This window comes from Dreissena polymorpha, chromosome 9 (genome assembly GCF_020536995.1).
Source record: "Dreissena polymorpha isolate Duluth1 chromosome 9, UMN_Dpol_1.0, whole genome shotgun sequence".
NCBI classification, from domain to species: Eukaryota; Metazoa; Mollusca; class Bivalvia; order Myida; family Dreissenidae; genus Dreissena; species Dreissena polymorpha.
In genome coordinates this window covers 30,144,293-30,167,813 of record NC_068363.1, presented here as the reverse complement: position 1 = coordinate 30,167,813, position 23,521 = coordinate 30,144,293, and the positions used below count along the sequence as shown (strand labels likewise).

Genomic DNA, 23,521 nt, shown 5'->3' with positions numbered 1-23,521 from the left:
CCTGATCGTTACTGAAAGAAGTAAAACATAATACCTTGACTTGTATAGTTTAGTTGTTGTGAGAGACCATCTGAGTAAACGCCAAAAAATATATACAAACTGTTATTTTTGTCAATGCCCTTTGATCAATTATCGCACTTAATTGGCAGCGCCATCCTGTTGTTTCTATGATTGTCACATCTTTTCACAGTTTGAACACGTACAAAGAGTGCCAATTAGACACTTAGAACAAACACTATCACCCGCTGGACAATAAACAATAAATAATCAAATGTTGATTTTTTTTTGTTTTGGGCGTGAAAACCCAGAGAAATGCATGTACGTTTTACATCATCATCAAATTTATTGAACTCTGCGAACGATAAGTGCTACGTTATTATACTCGTTTTTTTTTTCCAGCAAAACAAACACAATGTTTAATGGCTTTAATATATAGGCAATGTTGTAATAACAACATATTATATAACACTATGTCATAATAACATGTACTTAAAAATAGAACAGTAATATATTTCCGATTTCCGGCTTATCAAGCATTGTGAACGTATGTACAACGCTCGGAAAGTAACGCGAGTAACACGAGTTATCCGCATTAGAGCCTGGAACAGAAAATAAATAAGTATAGTATAATTAAGTCCAAATAATTTGACGTACATGTAATCTACCGATTACTTTTAACCTTTCATTGAAAGTGTTACTTAAACAATTTTCCGTGTCTTAAGGGGCGAATATTTTGCTAAACACTGTTAACAAAAGGGCTACACGTTATAATTCTTAATGAAATGCAAAAATAAGTATTAACATAATTAATAACGTCAATAAGTACACCGGTAAGATCAAAGTTTAAATGGAAAACTTATATCATATTTCTCGTTAATTACCAAATTATTAGTTTCGTCTAAATCTAATACCATTTATAGAGAAACAATGTATTTATAACCGACCAATGACGAACCACTATTCAACTTTCAATTTACACAGTGCTACGCTACATGTACCTGTATATGGCAACAATATGGAATTTGAAAAGTGGTAGTGTATTTGGGCCTGGAATATAATTGATGTAAGTTTTAATAAACATTCTGCTAATGCAATTAGTTAAATAATGTTTACATGTTATGTTCAATAATTATTGCATGATCATTCTGCGCTGTTAAATTAATTTGGAGCCGTTAAAGCTTCCGACATTACTTCATCAAGTTCATGTTGGAACGGGAGTATTTAAGCTAATACGCCCATTGAATACAACAACAACAACAAAAGCTTTATTATTGCAATGTATAATGTAAGTGTATACATATCAGGGGACAAAAATATTTCTAAACTGCACTCGTCCTGCAGGACAAGTGCATTAAAATTTTCACTCGTCCTGCAAACACATGCACTTGTCCTTAAAATATGGGTGAAATGAAGATTGCAAAGGGCTGATATGATTAATAAAGTTTCTTGTATCACTGCTAAATTGCTGCTTACTCAGATGTTCATGCCAGCTGATCACAAAATAAATGTTAAGCAGTGAAATAAATTACTTTATTTATGAGGAACACACAATAAATAATTGAAGACAATTTTGTGTTTGCCGTTTTTCTAATACTCGCGTGCTTTCCGTTTCGGACGTTTGAACATCGCTACCGCCAACTTTAAAGAACGCTCGTATGTCAGACATTTTTCTGATGAAATTCAGACTGGTTTGAAACCGTAGATTCTACTTCCAGTTTAAATAATTCTTTAAAAATCAATACTTACAGTGAATGCATAGGTTGGTTCCCTGTCACCATGGACGGGCAAAGTTTACACCAAAAAGCCAATATTTACTGGGGACACAGTCTCGCATAACAACGTGCACCTGCTGTATGAAATTTACAATTACAATTTCCGGTTCATTCGCGATCTACTTTCGGAATAGATATGATTTAAGAAAATGATTTTATTTAATGAAAACAAGTCTTACTCGTCAGAAAATACATATTTTAACATCAGCCTTTTTCACTCGTCCTGTAGGACGAGAGCTTTAGGGAAATTCACTCGTCCTTTCGAGATTTTACTTGTCAATACGAGCGGACGAGTGGTATTTTTGTCCCCTGCATATATGTTACATGTAATGTATATAGTGTAACTCTCAACGTTAATCGCTTAAAAAAAGGGTTAAATCTTGGGAGGTGTAATGTCCAGGCTTAGCGGGTGTAAAGACTAGGGGTGTAACGTCCATGGGGTGAAGGGACTGGAAATCTTCATAACGTATTTTTACCGATAGCCCGACAGTTTGAGTAAAGAAATAAAAGAAAAGAAGACAGAATCGGGGATGATAAACACAAATACAAAAGCAGTAATACCTCTTAATGTTATGACTTACTTATCATTTACTGATTCCTATTGAAATATATAAAACTAACTGGATTTCTGTTTCTTTCTCCAAATACGTTCTATGAAAATTTGACAAGCGAGTGACTTCCGGTTGGGACAAACCAAAACATAATTAACCTCAACCTTAATGTACAGGTTACACTATACTAAGTTTTACGCCTAGTTACAATTAGAGAACGTTCCTGTGACTCTAATCAAAAAGCGTCTGCGTGAGTCGGATGGTATTCATTAATTATTTGCGAAATTTCTGCGACAAAATCAATATATTTTTCAACAATACACGTTTAGATAAAGATGAAACAGAATAAATATTTAAAATGTTCATCTCCTTATGTACTCCCTTATCTTTAAAAAAAATCTGATGTGATTAATGTCTGGCGTTGAATCGACTTGAACGCGTTTTTTAAAGACGAGAAGTGCATTCTATACATAGATGGTGACGTCACTACGTTATTGTCAGAAAGACCGGTGTGACACAATGCCAATCTCTTGCACGACGGTTACATTACATTCACATCTGTGTTGGGCTCAGAACGGACAATTGTTATGAAAGCGTCTCATTTATGTCATGATCATTCCAAGCGTTCATCATTGAGGTTACAGAATACTAAACAATCTCTTGCACGACGGTTACATTGCATTCACTGCATTAAAGAAAACCATCTCATTCCATGATATCTTATATCAGTCTTAATTCATTATTATAAAATTGATATTTTTTTTTTGTTTTTTTATGTTAAGAAACCAACATACATACACACGTCGAAGCACTTCCTAACGTCACTCAAAAAAAATATGTTCAATTGTGTGAAGTGCGTGGAATGATTCCATCTGCGTAAATGGGCAATAAATTAGTTCCAAAGAGTTGCATTAAAACTGGCAAGTTTTTGCACGATTTATCGTTCATTTAAAAGTCATATTTCTTAATTTAATGCATGCGATCTTAAATATCAAATCAAATATACGTTGAATGCGTTTGTTCGGTTTTATCTATTTTATAGACAAAATGGATTGCTGAGCCTTTAGCAGAGTTGTATGTGAGGGCATGGAACGACAACTCTGCGTGGAAATTGACACAATGCGAGAAGTGCGTAAATATCTCACCTTGTAAGAAACCCATTTCGTGGGGCAATTGTCGTGTTAAGGCGTCTATCTATCTATCTTCGGATACTGTTGAACTCCCCTTTCGGGTATTATAAACAGATCGCGCTGTCAGTGAAAGAAAAAGATTTATACAATATTGTACAAAAAAAGTATTGACAGTGAGACGTCAAAGAAAGAAAGTAAGACTGAAAGTGTTAGTATATGTATAGACAAGAGTTAAAATAAGGTTTAAAACACACTCTGCCGCAACTAATTGTATGAAATTTGGCTGAATGCCAGCTCAAAGGATTCAAACGTTGGCAGGAGGACAATTTTTGGTGGGAGGTTGTTCCATAGTATTACAGTGCTGGGAAAATAAGAAAAATTATAATAGTTAGCTTCCGTGTGAATCTGCCTATAAGCTAAAGGATGTGTATCGCGAGTCAATCTCCTGGGTTTTTCAAAATATGTGGGGACGGGGACAGCTACTAATGAGTGGAAATTTTGTTAAATAATACTATTTTAGTATCAGTCCATCTGTTCTCTAGAGATCTTATACCGAGTGACTGTTGCATGTCTGAGTCACTATCATAAGTGGAATAGCTGTAATGTAGCCATCTGATTGCTCTTATTTGAACAATTTCGATTTTATTGATGTTTTGTTTAGTGTATGGCGACCAGACTGGAGACGAGTATTCTACTTGAGGCATGACAAGAGTTTTATTGGCAGTTTGTTTTACTTTTTTGTTTTTAGTTTGGATGTTACGTTTAAGGAAACCAAGTGTTCTATTTGCTGTTGTACATATTCTATTAATGTGAGTGCTGACAGAAAGGTCATTGGAAAAGTCTAATCCTTTTTTTTTTTTATTCAATATCATACATACAATGTAAACATGTATATGAGCATACAACACAGTGATTGTACAAAGCAATAAAGTTCAGACATGTTATACAAGATATGCTAATATATATATATATATTTTTAGAGAGAAAAGAAAAGAACAACAGAGAAATAGTTATGAACAATGATGAGTTGTATAAAGTCTGAAGAAAGCATACTGGACTTGTGTGTTTTGTTGTATATTCACAATGATCTTGTCCGATTGAGAAAAAAAAATAAACAAAACTATTTTAGAGGGATAAACTAACATTAGAGTGAAATGTATATTAGTGGACAAAACATTATGAGAATTTAATCCGATTCCATTTTTGTTCAAAGATTTGTAATGTGTCATTACTGAGGGCTATTTCTTTCTCAATCTGGATTTTTAGTTTAAGACTATGGACAAAACACTTAAAATTTGGTACTTGTTTTTTGTACTTCATGTTTAAGATAAAATATTTCATCAATATAACCATAAAATTCACAATATTATTACAGTCTATTGATTTCAATGAGTTAATTCCGAAACTTACATCTAAGAAAGATAGTTTAATGTTTAGTTGATGTTGTTCAAGAAAAGATATTAATTGATTCCAAATAGGCTGGATGTGTTTGCACTCCCAAAAAAGATGTTCTATAGTTTCAATGTTTTCACTGCAGAAGTCACACAGATTTGAGTTAGATAATTTGCATTTATAGAGATATTTATTTGTAGCTATAATTCTATGGATGTATTTATATTGAAAATTTCTCAGTGTGCTTTCAATTGTTGCTTTATATGGCATGGTAAATATGTGTTTCCAATTTAGTTCATTTTCTCCAAAAAGGACTTGCCATTTATTTTTGATTTTGGAGTTTTCTGTAGGGTTTTTAATTTGTAGTGTGTAAAATATTTTATTTGTTTTGTTTTTTCTTCCAAGTATGTTTTCTACAAATGTTGTTTGAGTACATGGTGTATTATTTGTATTGATTTCAGATTTAATATGTATGGGTATGCTTTTGATTAGTGTGTAGTACTTCAGAAAATTATTTGAAGGTATTCCGTATATGTAGCATATATTATCAAAAGAGTAGAAATCCTTAATTCTGAAGTCATATAATTGGTCGACATATTTAATGCTTCGTTCAAACCAGTCTTTATAGAAAAACGTCTTATTGTTTGACGTTATGTCTTTATTATTCCATATTATTGTTTTACTGCTGGTTTGGGTTTCTAAATTATGAGTGACATCACTCCACGCTGATAGAACATCAGACAGAAATATGTTTTCGTTTGCAATTTCATGTAAGATAGTATTGCTGATGTTACATTCAAAGAGTAAGGAGTCACCATATTTTTTTAGGATTTTCTGGTAGAATAATTTCCATTTACTCGTATTGGTACTATCTAGGTATCTTTTAACCCAGCTGCATTTGATTGCATTCAAGAATGAGTCAATGTTCGTTAATTGGATACCTCCATTTTCTACAGATTGAATTAGCTGAGTTCTTTTTATTTTATCAGGCTTACCGTCCCATATGAAATTAAATATTGCTGATTTTATATCGTTAATAACATCAATTGGTGGATTTGGGAGAACTGTAAATACATATATTAACTTAGGAAGTGCAAACGTTTTCAATACTGTGTTTTTTCCAATAAGTGTAAGTTTACGATGATGCCATAATTTTAAGCAGTTTTTAAAATTCTGTAATTTAGGTAGTATGTTTTTTAGAACTGTATCCTTTTCATTATTTGTGAAAGTAATTCCTAACGTTGTGGCTTCATCGGATGTCCAATTAAATTTCATTTCTTTATTATATTGAACATTACTTTGTTTTAATTTACCTACTCGTAGCACAGTACATTTACTTTTGTTTAGTTTAAGACCCGATGTCATTCCGTAAAGGGTTAGCGACTCTATAAGGTTATGGAAAGAATCGTAATTGTCATTTAAAAAATAAGTTGCATCGTCAGCAAATAGGGATTGTTTGATTTCTTCGTCAGGTTCTAGTGATATGCCTTTTATGTGAGAGTGGACATCCTTGTCGAACCCCTCGTTCGATGTTAAAACTGTTTGAAAAGAAGCCATTGTTAATGATTATACTGTTAATATCGGTATAGAATAGTTTGACCCATTGAATGAGACTTTCACCAAAGTTCATATTTTCTAAGCAAGAGAACATAAATGAATGATCAAGCGAATCGAATGCCTTTTCAAAGTCTGCAAAGAATATTAGACCAGGATTATTTGAATTGTTGAAATAGTTTATGCATTCTTGGATAAGACGAACGTTTTCACCAATGTAACGTCCTTTTATGAAACCAGATTGAGGTTTTGAAGTGATTGATGGTAATATTTTTTTTATTCTGTTTGCTATACTTTTAGTTGCAATTTTATAATCATTGTTAAGTAAACTTATCGGGCGCCAGTTTGATAATGATTCTAAGTTTTTTCCAGGTTTTGGAATAAGTGATATAATACCTTGTTTTTGTAGCGTAGTTAAGTTTTCGTTGTTAAATGAATAGTTAAGTGAATTAATTAGATGTGTTTTTATATCATTCCAGAATATTTTATAAAATTCGATTGTGATGCCATCAGATCCTGGGCTTTTGTTATTTTGCATTTCTTTTAGGGCTAATCCACATTCATATTCATTAAGCAATCCGTCGCACAGTTGTTTTTCCTCCTGGTTTAAAGCGTGATGTGTATTTTTAAAAAGGGTGTTATTTTCAACATTTTTTCTTTTATAGAGGGTTTCGAAAAATAAACGTTGTTCTTCTAGTATTTGAGTTCTGTTTGTTATATCTTTGCCATTGACTACTAATTTGTGTACAGTTTTTTGTTCACTTCTACGTTTTTCAATGTTTGCGAAATATTTTGTATTTTTTTCATTGTGTTCAACATGCTGTGCACGCGCTTTTAGTATTATTCCATTGAGATGTGTATGATAGATTCCATCTAATATTTGTTTTTTTTTAATGTTATTTCATTTTCAATGTCGGTGGTATCATTTGTGTTTGTTTGATGTAATTGTTTTTCAAGTGTTTCAATGGTTTTGATGGTGTCAGTTTCAAGTTTGTGTGTTTCTTTTTGTTTAAATGATGTGTATCTAATTGTTGTATTACGTATATTTCCTTTAATTACTTCCCATAAGGTGTTTGGGTTTGCATCTTTATTATTTTGAACTGTATTTAATATTTCCTGTTTTATTTGTGTTTGATATTGTGTATCTAATAAAATGCTGTTGTTAATTTTAAAGTATCCTGGGCCTCTTTCAGGTTGTATATTGTGGAGTTTAAGTTCAACTAGAGAGTGGTCAGTCATAAATCCTGGTTTTATGTTACATGTGTCAATAATGTTGCAAAGAGATTCAGATATTAAAAAATAGTCTAATCTACAAAATATTGTTGGTTTTGTGTTTGAGTGCCAGGTGAATTTGCTTTCGTTTGGGTATACTGTACGCCAGATATCTATCATATTGTAGGTTACAAATATGTTATTTAAAATGTTTCTATTTTTAGTATGAGTATAAAGGTTTCCATTCTTTTTATCCAATAATGGGTTCAGGACAGTATTGAAATCACCACCGATTATAATATTTTTATCTTGGTTATTAATTATAAAGGATTGTAATGTTTCGTAAAATGTGGAATCGTCTATGTTAGGGCCGTAGACGTTGATGAGTGTTATTTGTGTTTCGTGTATTTTGATATCTATACTTACTTGTCTACCAATTATTATTTCCTTAAAGTTATCGACTGTGACCCCTTTATTATTTTTTATCAGAAAGGCAATGCCTTGTTTATTAGTATGTTCTCCACTGAGATAGATTTATCCGTCCCATTCATCTTTTAAGGTTTGTGCTAAAGTAGGTGTCCAATGACATTCTTGTAAAAGGCATATACTATATTTCTTTTCGTCTAACCATTTGAAGATTTTTATTCGTTTGTCTTTATTGTTTAATCCTTTAACATTTAAAGTACATAATTTAATCATTTAAGTGGGTGGAGGGTGATGTGAATGGTAATTTGTATGTGCTTGTCCAGTTAGTTTCTATCTTAAAACATGTCCAGTTTGTTTCTATTATAAGACATAGGATGTCCATACATACAAACAAAAATAGAAAACAAAAATTATGGATACAGAAAGATGAATATTCCTTAGATATGAAGAAGTGAAAAGAAGTAATCACAAAAGTGAGAAAAAAACACAATGAACCACTGGTCCCAACTAGGAAACAAACATAATAGACAGAGAAAAACATAAAATTGAAAATGACAATGAGTGTAATGGTAGCTTGGCTAAACATTACAAAGATAAAGAGAATAAAAGAGCATATGCAATCAGTGGATAGTATATTTTTTCATTATCTTTCAAACAGTTATGTTGAAATTAAGAATTTTGTTATATTGCAGATATAATCAATATAATGTTATTTAAATTTATTAAGTTGATTTATTTTTAAAATAACAAAGATGTATTAAAATTATGCTATTTCATTGGACGCATTTTTTTAAATGCAGAAATGAAACAATATAAAGTTAATAAGATATGAATAACTGTGTTTTTATATATAACAAACAAAAAACACACGTAATGAAACACTTTTTGAATTCTTATGGAAGATTATTGTTAATTTCATGTTATCATACGATCAATAAAATTAACGTATAATTACCATTAACAAATGACTATTTACAAATTATACATGTAATAGTAGCATTAAACAAAAATCGATAACAGTGGTTATGCGACTGTTGGTTTAAGTTATGTACAATAAGGTAGGCAACAGGAGATGTCAATGGTTTAAGTTATGTACAATTAAGTCGGCAACAAGAGATGTCAATGGTTTAAGTAATGTACAAATAAGTAGGCAACAAGCGATGTCAATGGTTCAAGTTATGTACAAGTAAGCAGGCAACAAGAGATGTCGATCTGAAGCGGTAACAAATATAAAAAAAAAATCCAGATATTTTCAGATTAAACATGGAAAAATAAACATACGTTTCATGGATCAAAGCCTTAACATATTAATGACACCTTCTTTTAAGGATTAATATCTATAATTGAATTACAGATGCTTTATCAGGAGAATACTAAAACAGTTTTGCTTATGTTTCATAAACTCATAACATACACATAGTTGAGGTATAAGTAAGATATGCCAGTTGCTGTAATAAACAGTGTTACAAATAGTTTTTTAATCAATAACTAAAAATGCAGAAGTAACAATTTGTATTTATTTTGCATGTTCACATCAAACCTAATACTTGACACAATTTAATTTGGATTAGTAAATGTAAATATTCATGTTTGTCTAAATGCCATAATGATAGCACATAAGATAGTGTTTTGTAGAATAAATACAGTTATATAATCAATTGCTCAAACATAAATTAGTAATTTGTAGAATAAATATTGTTATATTATCATTTATTCATACTAGTGAAAACTAGATTTTTAACTAGCATGTTAATTTTGGAATAAAAAAGTATATTTAAATAATCACCTTCAATCCTTTTTTATTTGTAGTATCAGTTTATTTTAATCGGCATGTAGGGGAGGTATATATTTGACAAGCACATTTTTTAATAATATTGTAACTGATCTATATGAGAAAGAGAATACAAAGACAGTGATATTGAATAAGACAGTCTAGTTGTATTTTACTTCCAAATTTCACTCAACACTTAAAAAAACTTCATATGAAAGCGAAAATGAAGTAAGAGTTAATATATTATTGAAGAGTTGTTACTTATAAAGTGTAAAGTGAAAAATAAAAGGATGATTTTAGTCCTCCACTGTTTTACACCTTCATAAAAAAACAAAAAACAATACAGCTTCAGAATGTTAATGAAGACAAACAAATAATCCTAAGTTCAGTGCGTCTAATATCTTCAACAATATAATTTATTCAAATGTATTTATAGCTTGTTTAACATTCACAGATTAGAAAGAAAAATCATGTAATGAAGGTATCTTAGTGGATACATTATTTAGCGATGTGTAACACTGAATGACCGTGTATTCAATTAAAAATAGATTAACAGTCATTTACAATCAGTAAATAGTTAATTTCAGAATTATTTTTCGAACAGTTATGTTTAAATAAAGTATTTTTCGTAATATTTGTTATATCAATCAATATAATGTTATTAAAAATTTATTAACTTGATTTAATTTTTACTAACAACATTTATATTTTTGTTGTCTCATTTCCCCCCCCCCCCCCCCATTTTTAATGCAGTTATAAGCTCATACAATGTTATTAAGAAATGAATAACCAACAAGAAACAGAATTATGACAACATGAACAGACACGTTGATTTTGGTTATAAGTGTTGTTATAAACAACTAAACAAAAACTACAACTACAGGTATAAAGACCAAAAAGTGTCAAGCATGTAATGCGGTTGCTGATAAGCATCAGAAAAAAAACACAAACTAAAGTGTGTCTAGTATGTTATGTTGTAACAAATTAAAATAAGACAAAAAAGTATAATTATTAAGGAGGCAATTATATTAAATCAGATACTTATTTCATTCAACATCTAAAGTTCACTTAACACTTAAAAAAGCTTCATCTGAAAGCGAAAATGAAGCAAGGTTTACAACTATATAGCATGAAAGGCTAAACTAAAAGTGTTAAATGAAAACAAGCATATGATCTTATGTTCATCACATCTTGTACCTTCAAAACATTTTTAATGTTCACAGTTAAAAACGTAATGTATTAATCCGCATTGAAGGTACATAAGTGCATAAATTATTAAGTAAGTTGTAATACTGAAAGATTAGTATCCTAGTTCTTTCAAAACCATTTTTAATTTTCACAGATAAAATTTAAATGTTATAATTGGCATTGAAGGTGTCTACATGCAAACCTGATTAAGTAAGTGGTAATACTGCAAGATCAGTATTGAAATAAGGTTTAAAATTTACACTATTTTATTTAAGTATTAAAGCTTATGTCTCATTATGAACATTATAAAATATATGAAACTATCTTAAAGCTGCTGACAAGAAAATCGAATTCAAAATTCATGTATATGAATATTAGTAAGTATTTGTGTCGAGTGACAGGGATGACTAATAGGGTAGTAAGACCAATACATTTAACATGCAAACAGACAGTCTATACAAGCAAAAAAAATTTATAAACAAACCGACAGCCAATCTTTACAAGCAAAAATAAAATATAAACACAACACATTCATGTACATGAAACATTAGCAAGTCAAATAGGTTTAGAAATGCAAAGAAGATTAACACGCACAATAGCTGTTCCAAACAGATATTCAATTTATACAAGCTTAAATAAGATATATCCAGGATTAATGTTTTGTTTTCTGACACAATTTTTCCAACAGTGGACTGGTAGCATAATGTATTATTATTAAAAACACTTTTAATAATACACGAAAATGTTATTATGCGAAATCAAATTAATTAAATTGAGACATGTTTTGAACCGGGTTTTACAAGATCAAATATATCTTTACTGAAATAAATAGACCATTTTGTTGAAAAGAACAAACAAACGTTCCGCTAAGAAAGTTAATTTAATTATACATGACGCCATGTTTATATGTGTTTTATATTCCCCATGAAAAATAAAGGTATTAAACAATTTACACGTGCGTCTAAATACACACGTGCGCTTAAATGCTCATTAATTAAATAGTTCTTAACAGGGAGATAACTATGCCTAAAGAACAACTATAATGCATTTGCGTAGCCTGACGGAGTGCTATTATTGAAAACACAGGTGACGTATTTTAGCTATTCATAACAGTAAAATAAAAGGTTGTCAAAGAAAAACGTTTCATGACTTGTTTGATGATTTTCGGTTTGTTGCACAAGCTGGGGTTTCAACACACTCTGAGTATGATTTTTTGGGCCAAGGCTTTTCAAGCCAGTCCTTGAAATCAGCGAATTTTATTTGGATAGCATGTTCGTTCCCTTTGAACAAAGCGAAAATTTTCCCTTCAAAGGACCATGTCTTATCAACGGCACTGGGCTGCTTCAGGCGCACGGACGCTAGCACCTCGGCATTTAGTTTCGTGAGGTCCTCGTTCACGAAGATACCGGATCCTTTGAATAACTTTGCTTTGCGAAGGATGTCAATTTTTATCTGGCGTCTTACGAATCGCACTATTACAGGCCGATTTTTGTTAGGACTGAATTTTCCTAGCCTGTGAGCAATGTCAATATCGTGAGGCTCAATCGAGATTCCCAGGTGTGTGTTGACGAGCGAGACGATTTTGTTTGTCACAGACACCGAGGATTGTCGGTCCTGATCCTCCGGAACACCGGCTATTCTGAGGTTATTCCGTCTACTATATTGTTCGGTGTTGTTAGCGAACTCGTCGTGGCTTATTGAATCACCGTTTTTCGCGCGTTGTAGGGTTTCATTTTCTGTTTTGAGCACTTCGATTTGTTTGTTTTTGGCGGCACTTTCCTGTTTCAGTAGGTCAATTTCACGTTTGTGTTCAAACACATCACTTTCTAGAATTTCAATTCGTCGGATTACATTTCCCAGCAGCTTATCTTTTAATTGTTCTACAGTTTCTTTTATAATATCTTTAATAAACGCTGAATCATCCTTTGTTAGTACGTGTGATAATTTATTGCATATTTCATCTAATCGTTTTTCGATCGATAATCCACTTATGTCACAATTTTCGTTTGGCGTGCTAGTAACAAAAGTAGTCATAGTTTTCTGTTTTTTGGGGTCAGGTTTATTTTGTTTTAATTTGGTTTTGCTCTGTTTATGGTCGCTGTTTTCAAACACGGACGTTTCTAGTATACTGTTGTTGGTAGAGGTTTCACTTGCGGTAGACGACAGTGTCCGCTTGCCTGCATTCATTTTCGCTGGCATGAGCGTCTTTTTATGCGTGAAAATTGATTATACGGTAAATGCGCAGCTTATGCCAATATACCAATACACCAATACAAGTACACTATTGAATTCACAATTATTGCCCCTTCAAGCGTGACGATGATCCGCGTAAGCAGAGCGTGACGAATGAACGGTACTTGACAACCGCTCAAAAACATAACATTATTAACGAAAATCTATTCCCCACCCAACACATTTGCTTTGACAAAATTAGAGTTCGATCAAAATTCTTATTTTGTTTTATATATTTTCAATCATACATACATTTTATTGAAGTTCAGTCCTTTATATTCACTTATTGTGCACTGTTTTCACTTTACATCACACTGATTACACACGCTATTTTGAAATTAACTTTTACATTTTGTTTTCCACTGTTTATACCGGAACCGGAAACAAAACCGAAAAGTCTAATCCTACGTATTTTGAACTTGGTACGGTTTTAATGATATGGCCATGCAATAAATAATTATGTTTGAGTTTATGTTTGCTCGAGTTATGTTAAGGACTTCGCATTTACTGAGGTTAAAATGCATTTCCCATTGGATTTCCAATTGTTCCAAGGTATTTAGATCTTGCTGTTATTGGTTGCAATCATTAAGGTTGTTGATCGTGAGGTAGACAGCAGTGTCATCAGCAAAGAGACTGACTTGGGATCTTACATGATCTGGTACGTTGTTTATGAAGAGGAGGAATAAGAGGGGGCATAAGACAGAGCCTTGGGGCACACCAGATGTCACAGGAACTTCATCAGATTTCTCGCCCTCCAGAACGACAACTTGAGTTCGACCTATTAGGAAATAACGGATCAAGTCAAGAGAACAGCCTCTGATACCATGTTCATGAAGTTTATAGAGAAGTTTAGAATGGCTGACTTTATCAAAAGCCTTGCTAAAGTCCAGAAGATTAAGATCTGACTGCTGGCCTGCAACAAGGGTTCTCGCAAGGTCATCTACCAGTTGGATGAGTTGCGTTTCGCAGAAACGGCGCTCCCTAAAACCATGTTGGAGATAATATAATATATCTTATTTGGTTAAATGAGCAAAGATGTTAGATGCTATGATATTTTCAGTAAATTAACAAAGAATACAAGTCAGAGGTATAGGACGATAGTTTGATTGGTCACTATGGGGTCCGTTTTTTATAGAGGGGGGACACATTTCCCTTTCTCCAATCAGATGATAAGATAATACTGAGAAACTAATGTTTAAGCCATACCAGACGGTTTATTGGTTCATGTGTTGTAAATTGAAAGGGCGACAATTCCTTCAAAAATTTAAACGATCTCTAAAGCTTTACATTTACAATGGAGAGGTGATTCTAGAAACAGTTTTAAACAAATCGTTGCTAAAAGCAGGAGTTGAGCACATAAGATTTTATATAATGTAAATTACTCCATAAAAATAACTCAACAGCGAAACCTTGCCAATATGCCCTGAGGCACTAATAGGTAATCATTTTGTAAACGTTTCACAAAAATCACAAGCGTAATGTAGGAAGGTTTGCGTACAGAATTATACGACAGACTGAAGCAAGCACAGACGCCTACCTTTTACGAGAGATAACCATAACCTATTTTGTTTATTTAAATAGCATGTTTTGGTATCGAAAGTTAGGGATAATAAATCACTGCACCTCTTGTCAATTTATGTATTGCCTGAAACCAAGAAACCATTCTATTGTTGTTTTTTTTCATTATTGCTTCCCAATTTAAACTAGTTTAAACTATTATATTAACAGGAATAAAACAATGAAAAATGCGATTATTTTCAATTCGATATCAGTTAGGACTGCCACGTGACCATAGTAAAACATTTAATCTTCTTATCTTTTAAAAAACCTTCAGTCAGTCAGTGCAAATGTAATTGCATCTGGTCCGATCTTTAGGTCTCCAATGTCAAGGTCACGGCCCGTGTATAACTGGGACCAATTTGGACACTTACAACCCCGCCCCACGTCCAGCCATTGGGAATCCAGGAGCTGGAGAGTGTTTCGCTCAACACGCCACACTGACCCTGGAGGGAAATAATATAAAAAAGAATATGTTCTGGGTCTATTGCATGTGCGTAAAGTGTAACACCAGATTAGCCTGAGACGATTCTTTCTGCTTTACGCAATTCATTAAGCCCAGTTTTCCCAGAACGCGGCTCATATAGCTCATTAAGCCCAATATAACAACTAAAACTTACATTGTTAAGCACATGCACATTTCATATCTACAGGTAATCTCATGAGGCGAAACACACTCTACAATAGAGCAAAATTATCAAATTGAAAGAAGCAGTGACCTCAATATAACAAGACGTACTGAGCACCAAGTTGTAGACACACAATGAGTGGATATCAGCAGACACACTACAGAAATATGCTGAACAAAGAACAGAACGTTGTATGAAAGATGAACTGTGTTTGTGAAAGACAATCTACCATACTTTGAAGTGTTTAGGAAAAAGTCGGGAAACTGTTAATTAACAGACAATTCCGAGGCTCGTAACTTTGCAAAATATCAATGGACCAGAACAACCAGCCTTGTTCTGAAAGCCATTTCAGGTAGACTCACATACCAATATTCAGATAAGTATCTGAAATCGTTTCGGAAACAATCCGGAAGTGCTATTTTAGAGAAATTATTAATTTCAAGGCCCGTAACTTAGTTAAAAAATGAATCGGGCCGAAACTATAACCTGATTTGTTAGTCATGTGTGTAGAATCGCACACCACAAATAAGGTTAGTATCTAAAAGCACTTAGGACAAAAAGTCCGGAAAATGTTAATTTAAAAAACAAGCTAAGTCCAAAACCCGTAACTTCATCAAAAATCAATTGATGAACTTGAACTATTAGTTATGAAGGAAGACTCACATATCTCAAACAAGGCAAATACCTGAAAATCATGTAAATTTCTGAAAGCGTTTAGGAAAGTAACTCCGGAAACGGAATGTCGGACGTACAGACAGACGGACGGACGAAAAGTGAGACTGCTATATATTATCCTACCGGGGGCATAAACAACAGCTAACAAGAGGAGAGAACAAAATAACGTCAAGTAAAATATAATAGCGGACAAGTGGAACCCTTTCACATGTGTACGGTACACACTAATTAATACTTTAGGCTATTTTAAACAACACATGAAAGACATGGAAATATTGTCTAAAAATCATCAATAAATGATCACAATGACCGTCTTCAGGCCGATTGCAAATTCCTTGAATGTGTATTGTTTATTTTGATTTTTTTTACTCTTTCAGTGCTGGAACCGAATTTTGAAGGCCTTTGCAAACAGTTTGGATCCAGATGAGACGCCACAGAACGTGGCGTCTCATCAGGATCCAAACTGTTTGCTATTTTGAGAGTATTCTTTGTAAAAAATGGAAAAAATGATAATTTTAGAAATTCAGCAGACGACATTTTAGCAGACGACAAATTTCCCAGCATGCAATGGGTTTAAAGGCAGACTATGATTAACTAAATATCGTTTATCTGCGCATACATCCAGCATGAAGCAAGAAATTACAGCTTCATGAAAGCATCAGTTCTCTCAGAATGGTCGTCAAGGTAAACATATTTCTTCTTGAAAAAATAGAATTAAGCAGGAAATATACTACGATTGCTGCTATGTTTGACTAATGGAGAAACAACAATGTGCACTGAGTATAAAGTGAGATTTCGTAAACGTGAATACGTCTCAATCCTGATCATGAAAATTGCACTTCGTTAAGCTAAATTTACATTAATATAAACATATGCTATTCAAAATTGGCTAAGGATCACTTTTTATAGTATGTGTAATTTGAAGTTCAACCCTAGCTAGATTCAGCCAGCGTCACGCATCAATGATAAATTTATACATACAAATCAAACCAAAAACACACAATCTAATATCAAAACCTGCAAAATAACAATTTAAAATGAACGTAATCCAAAAGTGAAGATAATGTGAAAATAAAAAGTGATTCTTAGCAAATTGTGAGTAATTTTGTAGTGTTTTGACAAATAAAAGGAAGATGATGATCATTACAGGCCTCGCACGCTATCCAAAATTATGTTATTCCGTTGCTTCAAAGTGTCGCATTATTTGCGATATCTTTGACAGCTTCGTGATTTGAAATGCATATTAACTTATTTAAACATTAAATCAAAAGACTTTTCTTCTACCACCTGTCTTTGTTGTGTATGTGTTATTTGTGTAACAGTCTATACGACTATTATTTGTTTCGTATAAATCAAGTAACATGTATTTATACATAAATGTACGAGGTCCCATAATAATGTTGAGATTTATACTGACGGGTTCGAAAAACTTATATGAAGATGAATATAAAACTCATATGTAGATGCACCCGCTGTTGACCTTTTTAGTACGATACGCAATTTGAACGCATTGCTTTATTATGTCTTAATGCTAACGAAGCATCACCAATTTCTATGGGAACACGATTTATGCATGTCTTAAAAAATTTAAAGTGGGGTTTTTGTATATGTATTTCTGTGTTTGCGATGCAATGTCGACACTCAACCTCTACGAGTTACAGTTCACCATAAACCGGTATATATATATATATATATATATATATATATATATATATATATATATATATATATATATATATATATATATATATATAACAGCGCTAAATTTGATAAATGCTTACGTGCAACTGACAAAGTAAGACGGCACGTGATTATATCAAGTGACTTTATCACGCTGATAAAGTCACTTGATATAATCACGTGCTTATATACTCTAATCAGCCGGGTTAGTCCATTGAACGGAAACAATCTCTTGTTTGGGACTTTGAAGCACTGAACTGGGAAGTCGACATTCAATGTTTATTAAAACGCCCAACATAACTACAATCACTTAATCGCATACATGTCGACGCGCTTGTGCTGCCTTTAAACAGCACTTAACAATTCTAATTTGATATGCTGACATTATCCTGATCAAATAATTGTATTCAACGAACTATGCAATTAATTGTGTGTGTGTCCCAGTTGTAGTTTTAGTACTAATAAACCAAAAATGATTAATATCAACAGTCGGGTTTAAACGAGGATGATTAATATGATATGGTTTGAAAGATATTATGATACTAGGAGTTCAGTTTGGGGTTGTCGGTTGATGATAAACCAAATATATATGTTGACAATGTATATTCCCTACATATAATGTTAACAGTGTTACTCTCATTGAACAAATCAATACCGAACAAACTGCATACTATTATTTCAAGCAAAATACCACTCTTAGCTCTACATATAATACACAGTTGTGTTATGTAAAGGAAACAAGTGCATTGTTTAGTTGCCAAACGATTAACGCGTTGCATCAAGTCATTCACGATGTCAATCGATAACTATACCGAGAGTGTTTCTTGAAATAAACGCAAGCAGCCGAGTTGATGCTTTTGGTATGCAACACTTTCACAACAAACACGATACTTGATGAGTCATCCTACGGTCGTTTTAACTGTTTCACGTTTCAAGATGATTGATAAGGACTTCCTGTATGATTACTCTATTATGGCTGCATAGTTCACTTTGGTAGGGAGTCAGGCGAACGTACGCATGCGCCGAGAGAGTCATTTTAAGTCAATGGGTTTGCAAATGTTATGACCCCTTACTGCAAAAACAAGAGTTACTCATCAGTAGCAAACTGGTGCATGCAAACCTCCCGTCGGCTTCCGATCGCACTGAACTAGTGTCGGACCGGGGTTTAAATTAATGTTGGCCTCGTAGGACACTACACGTGTAATGTTTGCGCTAGCCTCTGTAAATGGGTGTGTACCTGTATTACCCCTTTTGAACATCTAGGAGCTATCCTTCAGTAGCAAGCAAGTACGCATTCACCTCCCCTCGGCAACATGTCTGGATTACCTATTTCCGGGCCGGGTTGAACTTAGGTTTGGCATTAGAGGGGCATGCATACATGTTCAGTTTTGTCAGTGAATGAGATTGACCTATTAATGGCCCGTGTCAAAAAACATCTTTTTCCCGTTCGCGACTTAGTAAACGCAGACCTCCCGTCGGCTGATTTTCGGACAAACTTTGTTTCGGACAGAGGTTTGAATAAGGGATATTTCCAATGTTTAATAGGTTTGAAATTGTATTGGTTGGTTTGTGACAACCGAAAGTTATCCCCCCGGTGTCGACCTCCCGCTGGCTGTTTTTCGGGCTTACTTAAATTGGGGCTAGGGTTTTCTTTAGGCTTAGCGTCATGGGAACGTACACATATGTCATGTGCGTTTTTCGAGAGAATGGACAGGTACCTGTAATGACCACTTTCTAAATACAGGAGTTTTCCTCATGAAGCGACATAGTGCACGGGGACCTCACGTTGGCCATCAATCGAGCTGACGAGCATGCTTATCTTGGTTTGAATAAGGGTGGGCATCAGAGACACTTACATTATGCCGTGTGCTATTTCCATTTAATGGGTATGCAATTGGCTTTGCTCCTTCCTGAAAAAACAAAATATAACCCGGTAGCGACGTGGTACATACATACCACCCATTCTTCGCCTGTAAGGCTGAAATACATACAGGCCCGTAATAATGACCCCTTTCTTACAAACAAGAGGTATCTTCCGGTACCGACCTAGTGCACGCATATTATCTTTTGGCTGTGTGTAGCGCTGACCTTATGTCGGGCGGGGTTGTAATTGAATTGGTTAAGAAGGATGTCTATAGATTCCATGTATGCTATTTTCCAATTACTTTGTAAACGGATGACCCCCTATCTGACAAAAAAAAGAGTCAAGTTGCGATGTACTTAGACTTGATATCGTCCACATGTCAAGTTGTTTAAACTGTTAAGAACAACTCGTTGATTTCACGAAACTGATCAGAAAGTTTCTTATCAGTAAAGAATTAAAGTGTTAACATGCTTGCCTTTCATGATAATTCATAGATGCATTTTTCAAAACATTAGTTTACATTTCAGTAACATAAATACGGCAGTAATATTGACCAAATTCATCTAAGATATGTACTAGGCAAACATGACATGATCGTTAAAGCCACACACCTTGAAATGAAGTACATGTTAATAAATACATATAGATGTTATTTGAAAGTGTGCAAAATTGTCATTAAATCTATCGCCTAGTTAGAAAGTTAGTTTTCTTTTTTTCTAATTTTAAAACCGAAAGTAGGATTGCTATACTTATACGTCCATTTCGACAAACGCGAGCATTTTTAAGTTTTAAAGCGCAAAAAAGACGGATTTCTACCTTGTAACCACCAGATATATTCTAATTGAGATAGATAATATTAAATGTATAGCCTAGTTAGCAAGTAATTTATTATTTTTCAAACGGTCCCGATTTTAAAACCGAAAGTATAATTTTTAGACGTATACGCCCATTTGGACAAACGCGATTTTTTTTTTAATTTTAAAAGCGCAAAAGAGACGGATTTCTACCTTGTAACCACCTAATAAATTCTAAGTGGCTTAAATAAAATATGTTTGTTATTTATACTGAAATTTACTATGCCATTCATTTCATTTCAAGGTGTGTGGCTTTTACAAACAGGCATATAGCATAGACATATATCGATATCAATTATTTAAAACATATATGTGATTTAAAAACACCTTGCCTTTTATGTAAAGGAACCGAAACAAGCACGTGATAAAATGCTAGTACTTAAATGTGTTACTTTGTGAGCAAACCGTGTATAAAGTATTATTGCAAAACGACTAAATTGCGCTGTAAAAACGGATATACACCCTTGTAACGCGCTCAATGCATTATAATACAATCGCTCCTTTAATATGGTTGCTGTATATGCACCACGAGGGCTGTCCCAAATTCGTCAATAAAGTGCACAGCTCTGTTAATTTGCGCAATATTGGTTCTAAGGTTTTTACAATGTGGAACATAAGTAAAAACTAAGATATACTGTTACATTAAGAAGTACTTTGCGATATGTAATATGTGTTGGGCCATGACTTGTACAAGAAGCACATGCAATCTAGTATGGTTTATATTATAAGTTGTTAATATCGCCTATAATTAAAACAGTATAATATACAACTAAAATGCACGAAACATAGAATATAGCTATTTTGCAGTGTTTTGACATTTAACGCGGAATTAAAACGAATTCAATTTTTTTGTATAGGGAAGCACTGTTATTTCTATACTTAAAATGTGATCTCAGCAGAACGGTTCGGCAGAGACAAAGTTATTTTTGTTGAAAGTGACTATTATGTAACAATTGATACAGGAAACATTAACGCATTTCACAGCAGCAAAGAAAATTCAACACATTAACGTTTCAATGACAATTAACATTTGTCCGGGATGAAAAACCGACTCACATCTAAAATAACATAAACTATTAAAGGGATCTTTTCACGCTTTGGTAAATTGACAAAATTGAAAAAAGTTGTTTCAGATTCGTAAGTTTTTGTTTTAGTTATGATATTTGTGAGGAAACAGTAATACTGAACATTAACCATGCTCTAATATGGCCATTATATGCATCTTTTGACGATTTTAAAACCTAAAAATTATAAAGCGTTGCAACGCGAAACGATTGAATAATTTGGAGAGTTCTGTTTTTGTCGTTAAATTTGTGAAACTACGAAGATTGCTTATATAAGGTATAAAATACGTCAAGAATGTGTACTCGGCGGAATAGCTCAGTAGGCTAAAGCGTTTTTACTTCAGGACTCTGGCAGGACTCCAGGGGTCACTGGTTCGAAACCTGCTCCGGGCAATGTTCTTTTCCTTTTTTAAATTTTTTTCTTGATTTTTTACTGGAGTTTTTATGATCCAATGTTTACATTTATCAATATAAAGCATTTAATGAATAAGTTAAAAAAATGCCAAAATCTGTGAAAAGGCCCCTTTAATGGCATTAGTGTGAGCTTCGATGGATATTAGCGAGCGGTCACTCGATCAATACTTCTTCGTATCTTGGCAAATGGACGATGTAGTTTAACTGAATTTACTTCATAATAAGTACTGTTGAAATTAAAGGTGTGACACCACTAGTTTAATTTTAGTAATAGCTACATGTCTGACTCTGTAGTAAGCATATACGATTTTGATTGACAGCCCTTCTTACACCACAGGCGGAAATTTAAGTTACTACAGTTTTTAGTGTGCTATATACAGTTCATCAGTATTTCATTCTGTTCACATTAAACCAGTTTGAAGTTATTACACAGAGGAGAGTGCGTAGTATTGCCGTCAAGAAATCGTCGGCGGTGCGGGAGTTCGAAAATATATGTGAGTTTGTTTTATTCTTTTAATAATATTTATCAAAACAGTAAACAGTTCTTGTGAATGAATTCAGTCGATGAGCCTGAATGAACACTTTGAATGTGCTATATATCGGTGTGTAACTACATGGCTAAAAGGCTCGCATTCTTTTAATTAGTGTCTAGTTAACATTTATAGAGTGTCGTTTGCAGTTGGGATATACCAAGTATGAAACACTATGCGATACTTCGGGTATTGTTTTGTTCTTTGCAGAAATGAATGCATTTTTTTTGCTACATGTCAGTGTAGTTTAAAGGTATATTGGTTGTCAAATGTCTGCACCTTATAAGTCGAATTTCAAATCATAGTTCAAGTTTCGTGTTTGCTAGTGTTAGATTACTTTATTAATAATGTATAGTTATACTTGTATACACTTTAAAATAGAATCTATTAATCAAGTAATTACTTAATGCACGCTTCAGTATGAAGGATCTTGTGGTTAGTAGTATTAACTATCTCGGATAAGCTAAAAGTATCTTTATTTGAATCAAAGCATAATTTAAGAAATGCATATGAATACCAAGTGTGACACAATCGCATATTGTTAACACGTGTTTGCATGAAAAGCGAATGTTATAAGAGTTTTCTTCCTGAAAATGCATCCGTTTTTTCAATATTCGCATCAATTTAAACACGGTCTACAATAAAGCAAATTGTTAACAACCCTCTCAAATGATGAATAGTGTAGATAATATTTATTTGCGAGTGGATTTGTCAGTGTTTAAACAGATTGGCTTAATGTTTAATTTATTGATCTAAGTGCTGTCACTGTTGGCGCCGAATGACCCCGACGTGTTGTTGTTAGAAAAAAAGGTGACACTTGACCTTTAAAGTTTGTGAAAACAGTCCTGATGTTTTTATTTAATGAAACTCAGAAATGTTATGAATGACAAAATGTATTTCGGAATACTACATTCATAGTTATGTTCTAGCAAAGCCTTGTGGTGTTCTTGATCATATTGTGAACAATTGGGAGATTTCCTTCAATTAAATCGGGGAATACTCCAAAATATGCAAATATAAAAGTTT

The 23,521-nt window shown here is 33.2% G+C and overlaps 2 protein-coding genes and 1 long non-coding RNA gene across 8 annotated transcripts in view; 1 reads left to right on the top strand and 2 right to left on the bottom strand.

The window, feature by feature from the left end:
• Positions 1-2,441, bottom strand: part of LOC127845114 (uncharacterized) — a 29,004-nt gene extending 26,563 nt beyond the window's left edge. The window contains exon 1 of the long non-coding RNA XR_008033065.1: positions 2,354-2,441. This is a non-coding gene — a long non-coding RNA (uncharacterized LOC127845114). The remainder of the gene's footprint in view (positions 1-2,353) is intronic.
• Positions 1-23,521, bottom strand: part of LOC127845104 (uncharacterized) — a 443,587-nt gene that overhangs the window by 175,952 nt on the left and 244,114 nt on the right. The gene's annotated exons all lie outside the window — the stretch shown is intronic.
• The window catches only part of LOC127845103 (uncharacterized), a 365,628-nt gene that overhangs the window by 276,637 nt on the left and 65,470 nt on the right, over positions 1-23,521 (top strand). The window lies entirely within an intron of this gene.